Here is a 25,747-nt window from a genome sequence, read left to right on the forward strand (position 1 = left end):
GCCCAGCCGGGCGTGGCTCAGCGGTTGAGCATCGACCTAGGATCCAGGCAATCGGGGTTCGATTCCCGGTCAGGGCACATGCCCGGGTTGCGGGCTCGATCAATGACTCTCTCATCATTGATGTTTCTATCTCTGTCTCTCCCTCTCCTTTCCTCTCTCTGAAATCAATAAAGATATATTTTAAAATCTATTAGCTGGAAAAGAAACACAGTTGAAGAAAGGAAGATTCATTCTGAGTTTAAACGACGAGGTAAGTAATTCAAGGTCTGAGTGGCTGAAAGCATCACCGTGACACTCAGGTTGGTGTATCATTTTGAGTACTGGTTTGTTTGGGGCCAATTCCATGAACACTGGTTTAGATAGAAGAATCCAAGGCCAGTACAAGAGTCTATTAAGAGGCTCTGTTCTGAGGATGATCAAGGTTTAAGATGATGGGCTTATTTACATCTGGACTCTCTTCACCTGACCCAGGAAGGGAAAAGAACACATTTGGTCCACCCTAGGAAAGGACCAGGCTATTATGGGTCTGTGGCATTCACTTAAACTGGTTGGATAAAAAACTGCTTACATGCTTATATTTTAAAAATAGGTAAATAAACTAGTCACACAATATCTTCTCCTTACTATATGCATTGTCAACCATTTTTAACAGATCTCAGGCTCTGCAGCCTGTATTTTCTTGTCTTTATTGTTACAAGGATTTGAAAATATTAAATAAGAAGAAATACACTATGTGGATGTTTTATTTAGTTATCTAGTTATTTATTTGAACCCGCACCGGAGATATGTTCTTATTGATTTGAGAGAGAGAGGAGGGGTAGGGGAGAGACACATCAATTGGTTGCCTCCTGGACTTGGGACCAACCTTTCCCTAATTCCCTCTTTCTGACACATTTCACTTAGCATAATACCCTTCAAGTTCATACAGGTTGTCACAAATAGCAGGGTTTTCCTCTTCCTGTGGTTGAATAATATTCCAGTTTGTGCACGTGTGTGCGTGTGTGTGTGTGTGTCTTTATCCATTCATCCATCAACAGACAGCTAGGTTGTTTCCAAACCCTGGCTCTTGTGAAGAATGCCACAATAAACATGGAAGCACAGATATCTGAGATAATGATACCTGTTTTTCAGGGGGTAGACGCCAGAAGGGGGACTGCTGTATCATGTGGTAGCTGTATTTTAATTTTTTGAGGAAACTTCCTATTGTTTTTCATAGTTTGCATTCCCACCAACAATCTATAAAAGTTCCCCTTTCTCCACACCCTTGCCAACACTTGTTATTTCTTGTCTTTTTGATAAGAGACATCATAACAACTAGGAGGTGATTTGCATGTCTCTGATGATTAGCGAAGTTGGCTATTTGTATCTCTTTTTTGGAAAGTTGTCTATTCAGGTACTTCACACAGTTCTTAACTGGATTATCTTTTTCATCTTTCCTTTTTTGTTTTATTTTTTTGCTATTGAGTTGTATGAGTTCCTTGCATATTTTGAATGTCATTCCTTTAAAGTATATATGGTTTGCGAATATTTTCTTATTCCATAGATTGCCTTTTTCATTTTTTCCCTTTATTTTTATTGTTGGCACTATGATAGAATCCCCTCCCCTCCCTTTGCCCACCTCCACCAGTTGCCTTTTCATTTCTTTGATGGTTTTCTTTGCTATTCAGAGCTTTTTAGTTTGATGTAGCCCCACTTGCTTATTTTTAATTTTGTTTTCTTTCCTTCTGGTGTAATAATTTTAAAAATTGTTGCTTATACTGAGGTCAAAGAGCTTTAACCCCTTTATTTTCTTCTAGGGGTTTTATGTCTTTAGGTCTCACATTTAAGTTTTTAATTAATTTTGAGTTAATGTTTGTGTATGGTGTAAGACAGGGGTTCAGTTTCATTTTTTTGTATGTGGTTGTCAGTTTTCCCAGCACTATTTATTAAAGAGGCTATCCCTACCCCATTGCTGATTATTGATTCTTTTTTTATATATTAATTGACTGTATATGTGTGGGTATATTTCTGGGATCTCTATTCTTTTCCATTGCTCTATGTGTCTATTTTTATGTCAATACCATACTGTTTGATTATAAAACTTTATAATATAGTTTTGAAATCAGAAAGTGTGGTGCCTCCAGCTTTTTTCTTCAAGATTGCTTTGGCTATTTGGGGTCTTTGGTGGTTTCACACACATTTTAGAATTGTTGTTCTATTGCTTTGAAGGATGCCACTGGAACTTCGATAGGGGTTGCATTTAATCTGTAGGTTACTCTGAATAATATGGACATTTTAACAATATTAATTCTTCTAATCCATTAACGCAGAATATATTTCCATTTATTTGTGTCTTCAATTTCTTTCATCATTGTGTTAGTTTTCAGTATACAGGTCTTTCACCTACTTCACTAAATATATTCCTAATTATATTTTTTCTTTTTGATTCTATTGTAAATGAAATTCTCTTTTTAGTATCTCTTCTGATAATTCATTGCTAGTGTATATAAACACAAACGATTTGTGTATACTGATTTTGCATCCTGCAACTTTACTGAATTTGCTGATTAGTTCTAACAGTGTTTTGGTGAAATCTTTAGGGTTTTCTGTATATGATATCAAGTCATCTTCAAAACGAGACAATTTTACTTTATCCTTTCCAGCTTTTCTTTCTTTGCCTTTTAGTTCTTTATCTTGCTTGATTTCTCTGGCTAGAACTTCCAGTACTATGTTGAATAAAAGTGGTGAGTGTGGGCATTTTTAATGTCTTGTTCCTGACATTAGAGGTAAAGCTTTTAGCTTTTCACTGTTAAGTATGATGCTAACTGTGGGCTTCTTACATATGGCTCTATTATGATGAGATATGTTCCCTCTACACCCACCATCTTGAGAGTTTTTTAATCATGAAAAGATGTTAAATTTTGTTAAATGCCTTTTCTGCATCTATTGAAATGATCATATGATTTTTGTCCTTCATATTGTTAATATAGTGCATCGCATTTATTGATTTATTTATATATATTGAACCATCTTTAGATACCAGGATAAATGCCAGTTGATCATGTGCAGGATCCTTTCAACGTACTGTTGAGTTTGTTCTGTCGAGGACTTTGGCATCTATGCGCATCGGGCGTGTTGGCCTATAATTTTCTTTTCTTGTGTGTTTTTGCCTGGCTTTGTTATCAGGGTAATGCTGGCCTCATAAAATGAGTTTGAAATCTTCCTTTTTCTTCCATTTCTTGGAAGAGCTTTAGAAGAATGGGTATTAATTACTTTTTTAAATGTTTAGTAGAATTCACCAGTGAGCCATATGGTCCTGGAGTTCTCTGCACCGGGAGGTTTTTTATTACTAATTCAATCACCCCAGCATGCTCAGATTTTCTATGTTTTTATGATTCAGCCTTGGTAGGTTATTTATTTCTAGGAATTCACCCACTTCTTCTAGGGTATCTGATTTACTGGCATGTTATTGTTCATAGTAGTTTCCTTACTATCCTTAGTATCCACTGAACTTTTACATTTGTCATGTAATTCATTTCCTTGCTGTTCCAACCCCTGTAAATTGGCATTTGCACACCTGCTACCAAGAGCATTTTAATTGATACAAATACTACCTCACAACATTATTTAAGATTGGAATGAGATAGTTATAAAGTCCTCAGCAGAGGGAGGCTCATATATTAAGCATGAGTAAAATAGAAGTTATTTTTACTCTGCTAACAGCCCCACAGGACTTAACTTGAAATGGCATCCTGCTCCATAACTTCAACAGGCTAAAGGCAGCCCTTAGACATTCCAAATTTGTTTAATCACAGATGTGCTTAATCATGGGATCTATGTATTCAACTACACTTCCACATTAACTAGCAGATGTCATACAGGTACTACTTTGAGAAATATTTCCTTTTCATTGTCATCACATCTCCTTACCTAAGCTTTAAGAATTGCCTCCATTCTAAGAAAGTAAACAGTTTCAGCTTACACTTTTCCACATCTTTCATAATTTTTTAACCTTGGAATATTTTTCTTAAATATTTCCAGACTCGGTCCCATATTCGTTGAGATCAAGCCAAGAAAACAAGGATATTCCAATCTGGTTACCCATTCTGACATCAAAAAACATTAAAGAAACCAATGTGAAAATTTTGAGGAAAACAAAACAACAACATCAAAAAGGCATTCTTGATTATATTTTAGATAGCCTATTTTCCACTCTGACCATATGCTTTATTTCTTAATGTCTAGTTTTCTTCCAGAAAAGGAGGTTCATTAGAGCAATCTCAGAGTTCATGACACAAGATAATAGAAGTCCTCGGCAATCGGCAATATTGTATAATAGAAATTACATGTAATGCAATTATAAGCAAGCAAGCTAAAAAAATTAGGTATCATTCTTGTTTAGGGCGACTTCTAAATATAAATCTGAGCTGGGGAAATAAAAGTGAGCTCTGAGGTCAAGTTATTTCAACTTCCCTATGACACAAGCAATGTTCTTTTTCAGGTTTCTGTTTCCATAACTTTAGTTATTTTCCATTTTCGTGACTAAGAAATAAGAAGCCCGATTTTCTAAATTTAAGTAGACAAATTTTCATTGGCTCGAGCCCAAAGATTGTAGTCAAGAAGAGAGAAACTCACAACTTAGGTTTGGTCTCCTTCAAAGGCTGTGACTCAGTTCTACACCGGGATCTAATAAAATTCATTTAGCAGCTTCGTTCTCTATGCCCAGGTTGTGAATCGCACAGTCACCACACCAAGAAAAGCAGCTCCGGCAGCCGGGCTTAGCATGCACATGGGGAGCATGGAGCGACCCCACATGCTTGTTTGCTCGGTCACTCGGTCACTCACTCAATTTGTTCTGTATTTCTTCCAGCAAGCACTTGTTAGATACTCTGTGTAAGGCCCGCCTTTCCAGTTACTGAGGACTCGGCACTGAATGAAACTACGATGTGTTCTCTCATGAAGCTTACATTTAATGAGGGCAGTGGTGTACTGGTAACCAACTCTGAAAAAAAAGCCTCCAATTTGCAGGATTCGTCAGTCTCCATGGTGTAACTATTCCCATTATGGCCAATTTAACAACCGGCTTGCAAAATTCCCGAGTATTTAACAATCTGCTCTTGCAAACTAGTACGAGCAGGCTCCATGCCACCGGTGGGGAAATAGGAAATAAGTGAAATGTGTAGTCTGAGATAGGGATGGTGCCATGAAGAAAAACAAAGCAGAGAGAGGGGCTATGGAATATTGGTAAATGAAAAGAGGGGGGGAAGTCATAAATAGTCTAGACGGAGGGGGCTTCACTGAGAAGGTGGCATCTGCCGACACTGCGCAGCCAGGGGCCTCAAATGTAACGAGGAATAATGACACTGTTTTCATTAGGCCCAAGGGTCTGGGAATCGAGGTTGGAGGTTTCATATGAATAGATAGCACGTGAGCAAGGAGAACTGCAGAGCTCAGTGGGGACCTGAAGACTAGCTCCCAAAGCCTGAAAGAGCCAATTAGCTCTGGTCTAACAACCTCTCGGGCTCCCCCACAGTCGGCTGGTGTCCTGGTGAAAGCGCGCGTCTCCTCCGCAAGATCGATCTCTGCCATTTCCAGTTGGCACTGTGTATGAATCAAGCAATTTAAGGCTGGAGGACACGGAGAAATGCTTCCAAACCTTCCTGAGGCATAAAAATAACAGCTTAGTGCTATTGGCATGGAGTCCCCCACTGTTTCAAAGGAACCATTTTCGGATTTTTGAGAAAGAACTCGCAGGCTTTTTCAGGAGCATGTTAGACCTTCTACTACTCCTTGTAACTCCCTTGATTCGCGTTTCGTACAGAGCAGAGCGCCGCGTGTCTACGGTCCGAAGGCCAAGGCGAAAACAAACGGAGCAGCGCTCGGAACGAGGCATCCTGCAGCCTGGTGAGACATGCACTCGCCCCTCGATGATCTGATGAACTCGGTGACGCAAATGATCAATCAGGTCATTTGGATTTTAATTGGTGACTAGTCCAGAGCACACATCATAACCAGTTCTTTCCGTCTTCAGAGGCCAATATCTCAATCGTGCCCGTGGAGGCCAGTTCCAAAGCTCGCAAAGCCAGCGAGGTCATGGAAATGAGTGAAGCACGCCAGTCGTAAGCAACAGGGAAGGGAGATGAAGCGACACTTGGGAGATGAAGCGACACTTGGGAGATGCGTGGTTCTTTTCAGTGCCTCTTCTCATGAAAGCGGTTGCTGTTCTGCTCTAGCTGGTGGTGGCCAGAAAGCAAAGCATCCTGGTTTTGCTTTATTTTTCCAATGTTTTTAAAAGCACCTATAGGGATTTTATGTGAAACTTCCAAATTTTTAAATGTTAGCAACTAATTAAAAAAAATAACACCGTGTGGGATGAACATATATGGCCATGAAGCAGATTTGGCCCATAGGTGCCTGTTTGGTGACTTCAATTCCGCTACATTGTCTTCTCTGCAGTGCTAGCAGAAGCCAGGCTTCCTGTAGCTGCTGCTAAAGAGTTTCAGACAAACTCCTATCTCTTCAGCTTTAGTTTAACAAGATCTGATTTGACCGATAACCTAAGAACACACAAAATAATCATCATAGCTGACATTTATGGTGTCCCTTCATGTACATAACACTTCACATAGATCAACTGAGACAAAGCCTGCAAGGTGAGTATTCTTATTACCCCTGTTCCACAGATGAGGAAACTGAGGAACTGAGCAGGTGCATATTCTGCCCAAGGTCACATTGTTTATCAAGTAATAAAACTGGATGCCTACTCAAACATTCAGGCTTCAGATGACTCTGAACTACTATGTGGAATAAAGTACCGTTACTCATACAAAGAGCACTACGTATGAGTAGCAGATTTCTATTTATATTCTAAAGGAATAAGTGCTGGCTTTAAAATTTGCAAATAGGCTATAAAATTAAGTATATAGGAACGAAGAGCTTATTTAGAAATAATAAAATCTGTGGACAAGGTAATGTTCTGTGTTGTTACCAGAAAGTGGACCCTAGCCAATGTCGCTTGAAATAAATGGACTCTATAAAAATGCTCAGATCCTTGGGCCTCATAATCTACTCTTGATAATTTATTCTAGAAATTATCTAAGGAAAACAAGGTATCAGCTCCGAAGTGTTACCAGCATCCAATTTTTTCAATAACAAACAAACAAGCAAACAAAAATAAATGAATCACCAAATTGCCCAAGGAGAATAAGTGCTTTTGGCACACCGATAGGTGGAAGACTAGATGGCCACTGAAAGTGGAAGCCCTGATGATTATTGGTAACAAGAAATATATTTTATTTATGAAACACTAGGTAAATAAAGAGAAAGAGATGACTGTATTTGAATTAGAACTAGGTAAAAATCTATGTAAATATAGGTTAGAAGAAAATGCAAATATGGCTTTGGGATCGTTTTATAATGTTTACTTAATTGAATTATGAACAGCTTAGAAAAGATATAAGGGGCTTTCAACTGCTTTTACTAATACTGTTGTAGCAGCATGTGTTATCTGTTGCAGCCAGATTTAACCCAATCAAAATTATGATAAACACCCACGTGGCACTCAGCTTTGGCCTCCCAGGACTATAGTTTAACATGTTTCCTCTTCCTGTTGAGCATGAACTCTTAGTGTTTTGTACATTTTCTGCAACAATTCTACAGAGCAGTGTTTTGCATACATGGGCCCAGCTATGTAGGAATGAACTGTCATCTGTGAATAACTCATGAATATTTATGCTACAATGTACTGTTTCAAAGCAAGCTTCCATGTGGTTCATAAAGTAAATATACCCTCATCTTAATGACTTCACTCTTGCTATCCCCAAGATATATAAAAGGCTCAAGTGATCTGGTCACCACCAAAACTCATTACATTATGTATTTATACGTTTACTTTCTGCTTTTCTCTACTAGATTGTAAACTCATGAGGGTTAGGAATCTGTCCCTGTTACTCAGTGCTAAGTCCCCCACACCTGGAATAGTACTTGGCACTTGGAATATTAGTAGAATCTAACATTAATGCAGTACTTACTATGTGCCAGACACTATTCTAGACGTTTTAGTTATATTAAGTGATCTAATATTCCTGAAGACCCCATTTTTCTTTTCATTTAATAGATGAAGCCCCTAATGCACTGAAAAGTTAAGTATAGGAGCTATATGTTGTTTCTAACTAGTAGTATATGGAAAAGGCGATTATGTTACCTAATATTGTAACTTCTGCCTTGCAGGTAGACTCTCTACTGCTTCTTTCTGATTTTGTTTTTTAAATCCTCACCAGAAGATATGTTTTATTGATTTTTAGAAAGAGAAAGAGGAAGAGAGAGAGAAACATCGATGTGAGAGAAACACCAATTGGTTGCTTCCCGTAGGCACCCTGACGGGAGATTGAACCTACAAACTAGGTATGTGCCCTTGACTGGAAATCGAACCCGTAACATTTTGGTGTATTGGACAATGCTCCAACCAACAAAGCCACTCAGCCAGGGCTGACTTTCTGATTTTGATTTAGAGAAGCCACCACATGGAAAGGCCCACATGACAATAAGTTGAGGGCAGACTTCAGCTTACAGCCATTAAGAAGTTGAAGTCCTCAGTCCAGCAACCTACAAGAAACTGAATCCTGCCACTAATCACATGAACTCAGAAGCAGATGCCTCCCCAGCTGACCCTCAGATAAGACCCTGGTCCTGGCCAAAACTTTAATTGCATCCTTGTGAGATACCCTGAAGCAGAGGACCCAACTAAGCTGTTCCTCAATTCTTGGCCCACAGAAACTATGAGATAATAAATGTGTTGGTTCAAGCTAAGTTTGTGGTAATTTGTTATATGGCAAGAGATGACTAATATAGTCACAAGTTTTTAAATATGTATTCAAAACAGGCATTCCAGAACCTGTACTTTTAACACTGTACTATATTGCGCCTCAATAACAATTTGTAGGATGAATGAATGGATGAATGGATGGATAGACATAATGATGCCAAGACTCTATATGCTTATTTTAAGAGACTGCAATAACCTTGATCCTCAAACCTGCCAAAGATATTATAAGAGAAATCAGCAGCTCTATGTCATAACATAATTACCAAAATTGCAAATACAATATCAGCAAAAAAAATCCAATGACTCATAAAAAGGTAATACATTATGACCAGTTGAGTTCATTCCAGAAATAAAGATCGATTTAACAACTAAAAAAATCAATCGATTTTAACCACCACATCTGCAAAATAAAGGAGAAAAATCATATGATTATTTCAGTAGATACAAAAGAAGCATTTGATAAAATTATTCTTCTATTCATGATTTTTTAAAACTCTCAGTAAATTTGGAATAAGTCAAAATCTATCTCCACTTGTGATTTTTTTAGAAAGCCTCTTAGCAAAGTTTAAATACAAGAGTATCTATACAAAACTACAGGAAATATTACACTTAGTGGAACTTTGAAGGTTTCCCCTGATTTGGGGAATAAGACAGGGATGCCCACCCCCACTTTATTCACCATTGCATCAGAAATCGTGGGCAGTGTCACAGCAAGAAAAATTACATAAGTTAAAGAAAGGCAGGAGTTGTCAGGAAATGAAGGATTAAAATCCTCATTATTTGCAGATGACTTGATTACGTATACGTACAAAACCCTAAAGGGTCTACATAGAAACACTTAGAATTAATAAGGCGATTTAGCAAAGTTTCTGGATAAAAAGTACAGAATTCAATTGTACTTTTACACATTAGCTAAAGGCAATTAGGAAAGAAATTTAAAATACTATCTATAAAATTCAATACACATCAAATGCGGGATTAAATCTAATGTAAGATGGGCAAGAACGCTATTCAAAAAGCCATGAACCTGACTCCACTAAATATCTAATTTCACCCAGACAACACCACCAATCGTAATTCAGTAGCAATTCGATTAGAGATATATACAGAGGCCATCACCAACATGACAGGAAGTAATAAAACATATGTTCAATGATCCACATATTTTCAGTATTTTTAACACATGCACACAGTATTGAAAACCGTGGAAGTGATGAAGGTTTTGCCTTTTTCCCTCTGTTTCCTCCAGTGGTGGCATGTATTGGTTGCCTAGGCAACTGGGACAGCCAGAAGGGATGGGCTGTGCCCTCACTCTGAGCCGGGCAGAGGCCTCAGTGGTGGCTCCTTGGATCTCGGCCCCAGCGCCAGGCACCTGCGCAGCTCCACTTGGCACCAGAGTCCCTCATTTCCAAGGAGTCAAGCTATACATCTCATTGTTAGCATTTCTGCAGTTCAAAAGGAAGGAAAGGGAACAAGAATGGTAACTGGGGAGCAGAGATTGAACATGGGTCGTTCAAGGTGGGAGGAAGACACCGCAGGTGAGAAGATTGCAGAATAAATAAAAAAGGCTGCTTGCTTAAGTAAGCTTCCACACGGCCGGAGTAAGAGTGGGGACAAGAGTGCTACTCACCAAAGCAACGTGGGAGGCAATTAGGGAAGGAGGAAAACTTAACTACTATGTACCAGGAACTGCGCTATATATTTTCTTTTTGGTTCTTTTGCATCCATGACATCAGTTAACTCTCTCTATTGCTCTCTCACGCTAACAGTCACACACACACACTTGCTATCCTCATTTGAAAGACAGATAATATGGGGTTCGAAGAAGCTAAATAACTTTCTTACATCCACCAAATTAGTAAGCAATGAAGTTGGAATTGAATCTCAATCAAAACCCATGAAAACCCACGTCAGGCTGCTTCCAAAGCTGTTTTGAGACACGGATAGAGGAAAGGGAGGTAAAGGGTGCTCTAGACCTAAAAAGACGTTAAGTCTGGATCATCTTCAGAAAATCAGAAAGTGGGATGTAGCGGGCACAGGGGTACAAGTAGTTAAAAGCAACAATTAGAGGACAGATGATGAACTATCTTAAATGCCACACAGAAAGCTGTATTTTTAATGCAATAACAAAGTCATCATATTGAGCACCCACTATGAGCAGCAATGTGGATAGTCTAAAATGACATGTGTTTTGGGCATAAAATTTACACTGGACTTCTAAGACATTGAAAAATTCATTGTAAAATAGCTCATTAGTCATTTTTACATGGACACATGTTGACATGATTCTGTATTGGATGTTCTGGGTTAAATAAAATCTATTATTAAATTGAATTTCATCTGAATAATCAATTGAATTTGATTACTTTTATTCATTTTAAAGTAGCTATTAAAAAATTAAAATCACATTATATTTCTGTTGGTTGCCAATGAGAGGCCATGTAAAGCATGGCAAAAGAAAGGCTAGGACTGGCTACTGCTCATACTTAACTCTTTTTTCCGCTCCTTTCACACACACACACACACACACACACACACACCACAACCTCTCAGCCCTATGCTATTATTATTATATTTTACTCATGCCGCCTTAGAAGCAGGCACCCAGGACTCTCTGCCTGCTGGGGGGGGGGGGGCAGCTCTACTGCAAACTCTGAAATAAAAATAGTTTAACCAAATTCCTTTGCAAGAAATACAGATGGATTCATTCAGTACCTAGAAAGTGTTTATATCTTAAAGAAAAAAGGTATCTGTGGGGAACAAAGAAAAATGATGGCTCTGTAAGAAAAATCCGTTTCCAAAGCCTCCAGAAAAAAAACATTCAAGCGGGGAGCTCCCGTTCATGAGATCCCAGAAGGCAGCCTCAAGCAGTCACCTGGTGACTCACTCTTGCTTTGCCATATTATGTTTTAGCCCCTGTGACCTTGATATTTCATATGGCACCAAGAAATTACTCACCTCGTCATCAAAAGGACAACCACCAACAAGGCAGCAGTCCCTCCTAACCTGAGCGGCCTGAGCTAGCTTGCAAGAGTTAGTTCCAGAACAAAAGTAAACCACAAACCCTTATCTGATTCTTGTTCAGGGCATTTCATTCTAGTCAACATTTTAGTGGACATAACGTCTTTAGTGTGCATAGATATCTTTCATGGGCATCTGTTTTCTCTCATAGGGGGCATTAGGTCCTAAAGTTTCCTGCAAAATACAACGAATCCATCTGTATTTCTTGCATATGTTGACTTGGAAATCCCCCAACTTAATAAAGGTGGCAGGAGTTGTCAGGGCTGGCCAACGATGGAGAGGAGCTATTAATTGGACAGTGGTGTTGAGCAAACAGTACTGCAATGGACAACCAAGAAACCTGATTCTGGCTCTTGCTCTGCAGCTAAGAAGTTATACAATCTTGTGGAGTTGCCAACATGTCTACACCTCACATCTCCTCTAGCTTATGAAGGAAGACCTTCTAAACTGGTGGCTCTCAACGTTTATTTCTCTCCAGCACACCTGACAGATAGGAGACACTCCCTTTAGGATAGTAAATCACTGCTAATGCAAAAAAAACAAAAACCAAAAAAATTGTGAGCACAGGCTATCTTCAGCTGAGAAGACACAGCCAGGGGTATCAAAATCTCAAGGTATTTGGGAAATCTGACTTGCTTTTAGAATCTTAGAGACTATCTTGTCTCTAAGAATTTTCTAGTGTTAAGAGGATCAAAGAAATCTCTAAGGTTGTATCAACTAGATTATCCTATGACCCCACAGCCCTTCCGCCTCTTCTTACTCTCACTCCTCCAATCCAGATAGGTCATACTTAGAGACTGCTTTCTGATGGATGTTGATGTGAATAAATCCTGGAGGACACTATGCTGCCACAAAGAAAAACTTTTAAGCTGGTACAGTCTACAATTTTTCAAGTGCGCAGAAAATGTTTTTGATCAGGTAAACATGCTGGAACATTGTGCCTTCTCCCCAAAGAGGCCCTGCTCTCCAGTGGCCCTTAAACTTGACCCACTAGGAAGAAAAGTAGAGTAGGTCTTTTTTTTTTTCATAGTAAATACCCAAACTCTAAATACCCCACTCTATTTTTAAGATGCTATGTGTCTCCAAGTCACTCTTAATTTTAAATGAGTTCAGCTAGCATTTTCTGAGTACCATTTCTATGTAAAATTTTAGAAGAACATAAGGACAAAATGTGAGAAGTGCTGATAGAAGGTGACCACAGGCAAAATGAAAATTCAGTTTCACTCTAAACACCAGAAATTCGGAATTTACATTTACCCCATATAGCTCAATTCATAGCCAGTTCTTGTCTTTTAGGTGAATGGCTATGCAAAGGTCAACAGGAGACACAAAATTTTTTGTATTTTTAACAGAATCCTCTGTGAGAAAGATGAACAGAAGTGTAATATGTTTCAATCATGAAATAGCCAGGCCTGAAGGCTGAATGCTTCTCAAATAAAATCTCAACCTAAGAAAATCAGACCTGCAATGTGGAAGGAGATGTCTTAAATAATATTTACATTGTATAAATAAAAGAGTGCTTATTGCTAGATGGCAATATCAGAGAAAACGATGAAAGAAAATGTTCTGGCTTTACTTTGTTCTTAGGAATTGGTATTTGGCCTGGTTTCTGGAAAGCAGGTGGGATTTGGAAAACAGAAATGCTAAAGGATATTTCCGTAGAAATGACACCAGCAAAACAATAATCAGAAGGGAGAGGGGAGGCTTGCGAAAGGGTTTGCAGACTGGGTTGGCTGGGACAGAGGGGTCCAGGTGAGGCTGGCCAGGATGGGGGCATCTAGATAAAGATGGAAGAGTTATTCATGTAAAAATAAATACAGGAAACCTCATTTAAAATGGAGTTGGGAAGCCTTGAAGAGGGAACTCTCATGCACACACCACTAGCTGCAGCCTACATAGCAAGCAGAAAGAAAAAAGATAGAATTATTTTGATAATGAAGGACGTTTTTCACATAGAAATTCATCTCTTGCTTTTAAGAAAAGGAAGGCCCTGGCCAGTGTGGCTAAGTGGTTAGAGCAATTGGTTGAGCACAGGAGGGTCCCAGGTACAATTCCTGGTCAAGGGAACGTACCTGGGTTGCAGGTTTGATCCCCAACCCCAGTTGGGGCTTGTGCGGGAGGCAACCAGTCGATGTGTCTCTCTCACATCAATGTTTCTCTCTCTCCTCTCCCCTCCCCCCACTCTCTCTAAAAAAAAAAAAAGAACGAAAGTAAAGGTAGGATGGCTGCTCCCTGCCCCAGCAACAATGCACTAACCACTGCTTGCAGCCCGTGGAAAAACCAACGTAGCCTGGAGCTCCTGTTCTTTTCCAATGAACTTTTGTTCAGAACAACCTTGCTCCCCATCTGGATTTCTTCCTAAAACCCAACAGAAGCTAACCTTCCCTTTGTCTCTTCAGACTTGCCTGTGGTTCACCACAGCTGGCTTGTCCCCAAATTGCAATTCTCTATCATTCCCAAACAAACTCATTTTGCTGCTAAAACAACTGGCTATTTTATTTTTGAGGCTGACATTGCAAATTGGATCTTTGAGGGCCTTGAATGTAAATGGAAGCGAACTGATTTTCTTATAAAGACAAAAAGCATTTCCTGAATTAGAAAGAATGCCAACAGACACAAAATGCTGAGTCAGCCGCTGTGCTGAGTTAACCACATATTAGGTCACCGAATAATAGCTATTATTCTAGAATTGATGGGAACCTTGAATTCTCCCACTCCACACACACACACACACACACACACACCAAAAAACACTCATGGTTTGGTTTGGATGGCAACAGAGAAATCAGAAAAGCGAAGGATATTAAAAAGGAAAAAATATACGAAAATAAGGGGACAGACAAAACGTGAAGGGAAGATGGTTGCTGTCACTGGGAAGACCTCAGTCGCTTCTCCCAGGGCGCCAGCGTTGAGTGCAGAGAAAGAAGCAAGACGCCAGCGACCTTTCAGCGCGAGCACCGTAGGCCATGCGGCCCGGCAGCTTTGGGCCTCCGTGTGCTCCGCTCCTCCCTCTGCAGTTCCATGTATCTCTTCAAAGGAAAACAAGAAGACAAAAAAGACCATTTTTGGCTACTAAGCCGTCTTTCAGTTAAGTCGCCCTGTTGCCAAAAACATTCTCTTGCTCCTTTTGGAATTTTAATGTTCTCTTTTTAAGTTCCTTTTTTTTTTTACTGGTAGAAGAGATAAGATTTCACAGGCTAATTGAATACATGCAGCAGAACTAAGTTACAGCTTCGCCTGTTGAAATTCTTGGAGCTGAAAATACCTTTTTCTTTCTTTTTTTTCTTTTTTTTAGATCTTCTGACATCATGAAGAAAAACAGTCTTAGTCATTAAATGGAGCTACTAAAAGGAAGGATAAGCCCAGTAAAATACATCAGTACTCCCTCACTGGTTTTCTTAAATGATGGATTAATGAATTTTAAATTTGCCTTTCATTTGCTATAATGTGGGCTATTTAATGGAGCAGTGGCCCAGAACCTAAAACAGTTGGATTACAACTCTTGGCTTAGTGATTGATTTTTTTATTTTTTATTTTTTTTTTGGTATTGTAGATGTAGAGAAGTGTTTTTACCTCTCTAAACTAGTCTTGTTAAGTGAGGGAAATTACCTCCTATTTCCTCTTACAACAATGAGAAATTTGATTCAGAATCTGAAAAATAACCTAAAACATTTTGGAGAAAGCTCTTATACAAATGCTGAAGAAAGTACTTCATGGTCCTGTTTAAATATGTGAGGTTAAGACTCAAATGGTTGTATAACACAAATACACACAGACTTTTAAATAGTGTGTATCTTGCTTCTATGAACCAGAAAAGGAAGAACCTCCACTTTGTTTACACAGATCCCCGTGTTTTAATTTAGCAGAGAGATAGACTGTGGACATAATGTATTTATAGATTGCCGTTTTATCAGCTCTATTAATGCATGAAGAAGAGTAGATAAGCGGAAGCTTGGCAGGCTATAGAGAAGCTCTCTCCATGAAGAACAATCAAGTGGCTCTATAGTTGGAAAAAAGCCTTGATATGGACATTCCTTTTTAGAGAACAATCTCACCATAGACCATGATTATAGAAGGCTCTTTAAATCCCAAATGGATCCTAAAAAACACTGGTGGCTTATTGAATATCCATGTATCAGTGGTTGCAAACACGGATGCATCCATGCATGTACTGTAAGGAAAAAAGCCTGGAAGACCCAGAGTTTCCAAAAGGAATTGCCAGGTTTCCAGTTGGTCGGCGTCAGGCTGACATTGAGCTTATTTTAGCAGCAGTGATTGAGAAATCATAGCAGAAAAACAAACTGGGGGGGAAAGTGAAAACTTCAGAGATGACAGGAAATAAAAAATTACCTCGTGCAAAAGCAAACTCCAATAACTAGAACTGAAGAATATAAAACTATCTTTTCCCTTAAATATAAATGAGGCCACCTGCCAAATCCAGAGCTTGAGTGCCAGAGACATTTTTAAACAGACTCAGAAAAAGAAATGTTTTCTTATTTAGTCTCTTTTATACAACAGGATAGATATATATGAAGGGGAAAAAAATATAGTGTAAAGCTATATGGCTTGGAAATAAGATTACTTGGGAATAAGCTTACCTTATGGGAGGGAAACTAGTAAGAATGTCTACATAATGGATGAGGTCAGGTATCTAAAAGAACAACCGAGGAATATTTTAAGAAAATGCTTCTCACCCTTGATTGTGCATTTGAATCACCATGGAATTTGGCAAAACTGCAGATTCTAATTCACCAGGTCTGGGGTTGGGTTAAGTCTCTGCAGTTTCTACAAGCTCCCCAGTAATAATCCCAATTCTCAGAGCCCTCCAAACAAGCAGGAACAATGAAAGTGATTGGACTAGTCAGCCCTAATAAATTAACCCAATTATTGGATCTGAATGGCAGGTTTTCTCTATTGCCTAGATAGATACATCAGGGTTGAAAGGTATAAACATTAAGATTATTAGTTAATTTCCCTTGGTCTGACTGCATTCTATTCAAACTTTTGATTATAATTTGATTTCTTGTGTACAATTTCTTCTAAGGAGAATTGGGCTGGATAGAGAACCCAACTCCAGGTGAGGTGGAAAGCCACCGAGCTTTGCCCCAAGAAGAATACGGTTTGTTTGGTACGTAGTTCATGATGATGAGGAGAAGGAATATGGGAAGGAGGAAGAGGGCAGTGATGATGATGATGGCAGACACTGAGCTGAGTGCTTATTATGTGCTAGGTACTGTGCTTAGTGCTTTATACTTACTATATCAATCTTACAAGTGGATACTATTATCCCCATATTACAGATGAAGAAACCTGAGGTTACAGGGCCAGCAGGGGTCTGGGTGAAACTGAAAGCCATGGCTGTCTGACTCCAAACCTATGCTCTTTGCCAACAAACATATCCCAGCATGTGAAGAACTTTCACTATAACTGTTACTAGAGTAAGCACTCTGTCAATGGTAATTATATGTTCTAATTTTTATATATGGCTTATCTATGAGTTTATATTTGAGTCTGTTGTATATTTGTCTAACACGAGTCAAACCCCACGAGCCTTATAAACTCTAATAACACTGATTCCTTAAATTGGTAAAACTGAGGACTAAACTCCTAATGACGGTAAAGCCACCCCAGGAAGTCTAGCTGAGCAGTTACTTTTAAAAATAAACCCAGATAAGTAGAACATTTCTCAAACATTTAAACTGAAGAATTATTTTCTTCTATCTATAAGCATTTCCTTGAAACCTTTTTATATATGTTTATCCATTTAAAAAATATTTTTATTTCCGAGAGAAGAAGGGAAAGGGAGAGAGGTAGAAACATCAATGATGAGAGACAGTCATCCATTGGCTGCCTCCTGCATGCCCCCTACTGGCGATCAAGCCTGCAACCCGGGCATGTGCCCTGGCTGGGCATCAAACCATGACCTCTTGGTTCACAGGTTGATGCTCAACCACTAAGCCACACCAGCTGGGCTATAAGTCTATCCATTTTGAGCTTGTCTGGGTATTTTCTCTATGAAGACAACTGAAGCTTCCCCCTTCATTTTAACTTCATAATTGCTAAGATAATAGTCCTATTTCTAGTGCATACAACCAATGTGCAAATGAATTTGACGAAAAGTATGCACTGCAAATGTACTAAGCACACAGATTTTAGTGGGTGTTGGAAATGGTCAAGCACAAACTACAAATTAGCAAAGACATCATTTCATCAACATCAATGCCCATGCCCTTCTAAGATGTAATGTCTTTCAAGGATATTGTGTGCAAGACCACATATTTGGAAATCAAAGACTAGGAGTCACCAAATGTTCCCCCCATTTATTTACCTGACTACGTAAGAGCCCATTCTAAGATGGCAGAGAAGACGAATGAATGGTCAGTCATAAAAGGCTAAGAAGAGAGTGAAGATCCAGTTTTGAGTAAATGGAACAGAATATAGAGCAACCAGCCGATAATAAGATTCAATGTGGATGGTATTTTCCCCTCAGCCATCTAACCCAAAACTGCAGTGACTTTAATCTAATTCTTGCACTGAGAAGGCAGGAACATGTCCTGCCTGTGTGGTCCAGCCCAGGAACAGAGGTCAATGTTTTCTCTGTCATTCTTCAAAACAAATGCATCTTTTTGCCTTAGATTTTCTAAGAAATCCTCTTCTCAGATTTCTATTTGTACAGAACATGGCTATTTGGTTTATTTTGATTATATTTTATTTAGAATGCACATTCTCATATTCTAGAGAAATAAGGTAATTTCAAGTAAAGTGCCTTGCCTTTGCTTATGCAAAAAACCCTTTCATTGTCATGATCAGGACTGAGAAGGGCAGGGAGCTCCACATGAGACTGATTAATGGGGACCTCAGGGTTCACATGCCGTGACATTTTCTAAAGTGTGGGGGTGATGGTGAAAAGACCCATGACTCCTACTACCATCACCCTGAAACCTTCTAATGGTAGGACAAGAACACACATTTCTGATGGTGATCTGAATTAATAAGGGACAGCTGCATCTAACTAACAACAAGATAGTTCCTAGACTGAAGCCACTGAGATCCCTGGGTTGTTTCCTGATATTACCTGACACCTCTGTTCAATTCATCCAATTTCACTCCCCCCTTCTTATTTCTTTTATATCCAAGTTCTTCCTTTTCAATATACTTGATTGATTTCAGTGAAGAAATTAAACCAGCCAGCCTTCACATCCTAATGATATCAATATCAAAGCCTATATACTCTTGATTGGCTCTATCAGGAATGACAAGGAGAGATGTGAAAGCAGTAAAATTGACCGGGGCAGGGAGTCTGAAAGGGGGCATGCGTGCTTGTCAATACAGGTTTTTCAATTTTTGTTTTTTAGTCATCTACTTTTGATGGCAGAAACATTTTTGACCAAAGTTTTACTTCCCTCTGGAAGACCTTATATTTTAGTCCCTTAAAAACATCCGATGGTGTCATTGCTGATGACACATCCAATTCATATGTGGAGATCTCAAAAAATAGAGGCATCTGAACTCCACGTAGTACCTTTTGAATGGGAATCTAAAATGTTAGCGGCAAGACATCTGGATTTTGAAAAGGCACCTCAGGTAATTCTGGGAGGCAACTACGAGAATTAGTAAACTACAATCTATGGTGTGACCATGACTCAGAGGATGGAGTGATTCTGGGTCACTAATTTACTAACTTAAGTTTGGGAGAGTTTTAGTGCGTGTGTGTGTGTGTGTGTGTGTGTGTGTGTGTGCCCACCAATCAAGGTGCACCTGCTCAGGAGCTAAGAGCGAAACAACTATAACCAATACCAAGTAGGTAAAATGATAGTGTCCATACTGTTAAAAACAGGTTTAAAGAGATAATATATGTAAAGCCCTTATAGAAGTTGAATAGCATGTAGAAAGGTCTAAACAAGTTTGAGTGAGGATGGTGATAATCCTGGTTGAATATCATTATTACTGCCCTACCAACAGAATGGTATACTTTTGGCTTTCTAGCTATCATTGTTTATATTCAGAGATGATGCTCCAGGCCCTCTGCACACTTTAAATTGTTTCTTTTTGAAGTAGGTGGTTGAGACCTCCACATACTCTTGCTCAGTCCCTACATGTTGGAGCCAGGAATACATTTTAAGATGAGCTGTGGCAGGAAAGCTTAACTTCCCTTCAGAGGGAGCAGTGCATTTGAGTGAGGATTATCATTGCAGCATTATTCATGGTGAGCAAGATGTGGACACAACCGAAGTTGCTACCCTTACAGATGACTGGATAAAGAAGATGTGGTGCATATAAATAATGGACTACTACTCAGACGTAAGCAAAGATGAAACACCGCCATGTGCGGCAACATGAATGGATCTTGAGAACATCATGCTAAGCGAAACAAGTCAGAAAAGGTCAAGAAGCATATGATTTCACTCATATATGGGATATAAAACTGAAAGCAACAAATGAACAAAAAAGACAAACAAAAACTTGTAGACACAGACAACACTATGGTGATCAGAGGGAAAGGAGTGTGGGGGGGCGTGAAGGGCAGAGGGGGCAGAGTGTATGGCGATGAAGGAGATTTGACTTTGGGTGTTGGGCACACAATGCAACAAACAGATAATGTCTCATTAAATTATACACTTGAAACCTATATAATTTTATTAACCAATGTCACCCAAATAAATTTAATAAAAGTAATTTTTTAAGTGGCCGAAGAGGTATAACCATTAACCTTTTTAATTCTAAGGCTATCCTAAACTAAATTTTTCATTTAAAAAATTAGATTATAGGTCTGGCCAGGTGGCTCAGGTGGGTGGAGCATCGTCCTGTACACCAAAGGTTTTCGAGTTTGATTTCTGGTCAGGGCACATTACCTGGGTTGTGGGTTCAATCCCAGGTCTGGGCGCATATGGGATGCAGCTGAATGATGTTTCTCTCTCACACTGACATCTTTCTCTCTCTCTAAAAATCAATAAGCATATCCTCGCGTGAGGATAAAAAATTAGAGTAGATATTATTTTTACTAGAACAGACTTAGACTTTAAAAGGATTTTACTTAGAGAAAACAAATTGGCTTAGAATAACACCATACATACTAATTCCATATGAATCCTTTAGTCACTTAAAAGGCACAGCCCAACTCTTTCAAAGACCATAAATAAAGCATCCTGGCTGCTTTGCAATGTGAAGTGGAATTTTAAGCAGTATTCATATCAATTTACAGATGTTTCAACTGATTTAAATTAAACTTCTAAAAGCTAAGTCACACCTTCACAACAGGAAAAAGCTTTGGAATGTCCCAATAAAGAATACTTCATTTCTAAAATAAGGATTGAAATTTTACAATCATCAAAAACTTGTTTATCAAACCTTGCCCTAAACAATATATTTAAAAACTATATTATGGTTGTTGCTTGAGATCGCCGCAGATGCCAAAATCTGAGAATGGTTCAGTCCCTTATATGAAATGGTTGAGTATTTGCATGCAAACTATACAATACCTAATACAATGTGAACACAATATAAATAGTTGTTACACTATGGAATAATGACAAGGAAAAAGTTTGTATATGTTCACTAAAGAGGCAACAATTGCAGGCCTAACTACGTAGTACAGTAACATGTCTTTTTTTTTAAATATTTTCGATTTGTGGTTGTTTGAATTCCTGGATTCAGAGCCCGTGGATGTGGAGAGCTAACTGTATGTTATACCATTATGATAACACATTGGAAGCCCACATCCATAATGAAAAAGGGTCTACGACAGTATTTCAAAATAGCTGACTTGGTCTTCAAAGGCCAAAGCAATTCTAACTCTACCATGCAGGAAACCTTCGATGCCCCCAAGAGGTGATCTCTTCTCTGGGTTCATATAACCTTCCAGTTATGGCTTATAAACTGACTACCCATGCCTCTCCTTTTCGTGTCTCATTGTATCAGACCATAAACTCTGAAACCAGGGTTCATATCATCTTTATTATTTAAGTTTCCAGAGTGATAGTTTTTGATTTCTATTTTGCCAGTTATGACAGACTATTTTCCAAAGACGGCTTCACCAATATCTATCCCGGTCCATCTGCTATCATTACATGTGATATTGACATTCCTTCAGAGAGCATTTGTTGAGAGATGTGTCTAGGTCTACTCCTGTCCCCACCACCCCTAACCTAAGTGGACATTAGAGATTGCCTCAATCAGTAGAATATGGCGGGAGTCACATATGGGACTTCTGGTACTAGGGCATAAAAGGCACTGTCTTAGTCTCTTAGATTGCTCTCTGAACAAGAGGCCTTCACGGAGGAAGAAGAAACATCCCCCACATCCCAATCCCCAGCCAAGAGTAATAATTTGCCACATGAGTCAGCTACCTTGAAAATGGATCCTCCAACCTTAGTCTATCTAGTCTTCAGATAACTGTTGTCCCAGCCGACACCTTGCTGCATCTCATGACCTCCTCTGCGGACCCCATTACAAATTCCTGACCCAAAGAAAACCAAAATAAATAATACATGTTGTTTAAGCCACTAAATTTTGGGATAATTTGTTATGAAACAATGAATGATGAATATGGCAGTATAACTCTTTAAAAAAATAAAACCCAGGAATCCTTAATATATAAAATAAATTTATTGAACACTACTGGAAACCACAAAGCATTTGGCAAAGTACCTTGCAAATAGCATAGATTATGTTTTCCTTCCAAATATTAAAGCACATTTCAAGAATATTGAAAGTATTTCATTTTGCTGTCATTCAAGTAATATACTTTCAGACAGAATTCTGGACTTAGAAAAACCACTCTTAGGGCCACTGCGTGTCAAAGTAGAAATTACATGGTGAAATATCCTCCTCATTAAAATTGTGCTGAAAAAATATGAAAGGAAAAAAGAAGCCCAATGACCATGAAATAGGACCACTGACAACTATTTCTGGCCTAAAACAAAACATATAAGACTTCACATTTTATTCTTGTCGATAGCAAGTGTCTGAAAAGTGGAAAAAGATATTTCTATTCATAAAGTGCCCAAAAAGGGTTTTACAGGTAAAAAATCAATGAAGTCCCTCAGCTGAATGTCTGTCATTGACACTGAGCTGACAGGTGGAGGGGCTTTGCCAAGAAGTTTCTGGGAACAATATACAGTTTTATTGGTGCTGTCCCACGTTTATGTGTCTGAGTTTTCACTGAGGAGAGGGTGCTATTTCCAACAGAAATGAGAGCTGAAATAGAAGCTGCCTCCCTTCCCTGGGAAGTCAAGGGCTGTTAAACCAATCAATAATGCTTCCTTGGCCATGGACTTCATAATGGAATGCACTTTAACCCAAAGGGTTTAGATCCCTTTGACAATCTCCAGAAAAAGGACTGCTACAACCTGAAAAGCTGCTTGCCTATCTGCCACGACGCAAAGCATCCCATTCCACGCTCCCGCCACCATCTGCATGTGCATAGGGGTCCATGAAACATACTGCTTGCTAATCGCCACTTGAATTGAGCAGCGAGTTCAATCCGGCAAATATTTACCTCGTCCCTGCCATTTCTAGGCACTTGTGCTACCTCCTGGGCCACCACAGTTATTAGAATAGTCTCTTTCTTTAACAACCGTTATGGAGAGTGCACCACGCACTAGGTGCTATGGGCACAACGGTGAAAGGATAAAGACTCTTGATTTTTAAAATTTTGTAGCTTAATAGAGGAGACAGATGTGCCTGCAGAAATGTCCAATAACAACGCAATAGTGCAGCGACAGAGGCGTGCACGCGGTGCAGCGGGGGCCTGGGGGTTCCTTCTTGGCTCAGTGGGCTACAGATGGATGTCGGAAGAGTAGAGAAAGGTTACCTAGGGAGAAAGGCAGTAAACATGAATCTAACATTTATAGCGAAAGACAGGAGAGACACACGTGCAGCACAGGGGAGATGACCAGGGAGTTGGGGAGGGAACTGTCAATGGAAGAGACAGCTGATGGCACCTGAGCTGGGCTTTAAAGTCGAGGCAATGGTCCACCAGGCAGGAGAGGCAGAGGAGAGGGAGTGGGAGATGGAGAGGGCTTAGGGGGTGGGGAAAGGGAAGCACAGAGGCATGAAAATATAGCATATTTCATCTTATTATTATTTTTTAAATATATCTTCATTGATTTCCAAGAGAGGAAGGGAGAGGGAGAGAGAGAGATAGAAACATCAATGATGAGAGAGTCATTGATCGGCTGCCTCCTGCACGCCCCACCACTGGGGATCGAGCCCGCAACCTGGGCACGTGCCCTGACCGGGAATCAAATCGGGATCTCCTGGATCCTAGGTTGATGCTCAACCGCTGAGCCATGCTGGCCAGGCAAAATATAGCACATTTTAGTGCAGAATATTCTGAAAACCATGAGGCATTTAGAGCTGATGGCTCTAATGGATGATTCATTCTGCTCACACACAGCCTTTCATGGACAGTCTTTGAGTCCAAAAGGTAAAACTGGTTTTCTACCTTGGACCTCACAGATTTTTCTCCCTGAGCATGGACAGTGTACACAGTAGTCTGACCCAGAACAGTGACACCACTAGCTGGTTCCCTTGAGGAAGTGGAAGAGAAGGGGGGGGCGGTTAGGGGAGGAAGAAACAGGAGGGTGGCTGCTGTAGCAGGATTTTCACTAACCATTCTGGTTCACCTACATTCTCTTACCAGAATCCTTTCTTCTGCTTTACAGTGATCTTTGCCTCCAACACAGTAGTAAAGCTTTAAAGTAAAATTCTGGAGGTGTGCAGTGTGCGGCTTCTGCCTAATAAACCAAATTTTATCACGGGAGGAAAAATGTTATTGTCATAGTGAATACGGCCATAAGAAGTGCGCAGGTTCAGCGGGATCTGTCTATGTAAAGAAGCGTTCACAGTAGCAGTGCTATAGCTCGGGTTTTTCCCACCCTTTTCTCTGCAGAAAGAATCTGCAATCCTCTCACTGTGAGGACATGGGTGTCAGGAAAATCCCATTCGCAACATGCATGTGATGGTGGCATTCACACTCCATCTACTACTCCCATCGGGAATATCTGTAAAGACAACACCCATCAAAACTGGCCAGCCACATCAATAAAACCCTAGGCAATATTTTCTGTATCTTGTAGCTAATTGGATAACCTTTAAACAATGTTCAGGGCTAAGTTTTATTTTCCCAACTTTCACAAAGACGATCTTTCTGGAAAGAAAAATTCTGAGGTAGGGAAGGCCTGTCCATCGGACTATGTTATCAGGCTGGTCGATTCCATCTTCACAGAGCCTATTAGTTTTCTTTTCAAAAAGGGGGAAAAGCAACAACAGAAGATCTCCTCTGATTAATGTTTAAGCATCGATTTAATTTTGGTCTCCAGGAAAAGAAGCACAGGGTGGTGCAGAAAGAACTGCAGAATACAAAGGCTGCTTCTATTAAGAACCTAAGGAATAATTCTGGACAAGTCCCCATTTTTGCAATTGATTCTACCTTCCCCTCTGCAAAGTCTGATAGATCATCCTCTACAAATATTCAAAGGAATTAAAAACCTCGACGAGTCACTTCACATTTCCAGGGTGTCTTTAAAGAATGGAAACAAAGCTAAAAGACTGAGTGGCTGTGGGCTTTCATGTTATATACCTGTAAATTATCAGTGGGAATTACAGTGGCAATCATGAAAGCTATCCTTTACTGAAGACTTACAGTGTGCCATGCACCACGCTGAGCACTTCACAAGTGCAGTATTTGATTTCATGGTTACATAATCTCATGGTGTGGAGACCCATTCATAGATGAGAAAATTAAGGCTTAGTGATGTGGAAGATCATATAGCTAACACGTAGAGAGGTTAGACTTTAAATTCATGTGTGTGACTCTGAAAACTGTTATGCCACTTCTGTGTCCAGGCAAATCACAATGCTAACCATGCTCAGAGGGAGGGTCCTTTCAACTCTCAGCATCTGAGACTATACAGCCCAGGT

The 25,747-nt window shown here is 39.5% G+C and overlaps 1 protein-coding gene across 3 annotated transcripts in view; it reads right to left on the reverse strand.

Moving 5' to 3' along the window:
- PRKG1 (protein kinase cGMP-dependent 1) overlaps positions 1-25,747 on the reverse strand; it is a 953,315-nt gene that overhangs the window by 629,294 nt on the left and 298,274 nt on the right. The gene's annotated exons all lie outside the window — the stretch shown is intronic.

Source organism: Miniopterus schreibersii (genome assembly GCF_964146895.1).
Source record: "Miniopterus schreibersii genome assembly, chromosome: 14".
Classification (NCBI taxonomy): Eukaryota; Metazoa; Chordata; class Mammalia; order Chiroptera; family Miniopteridae; genus Miniopterus; species Miniopterus schreibersii.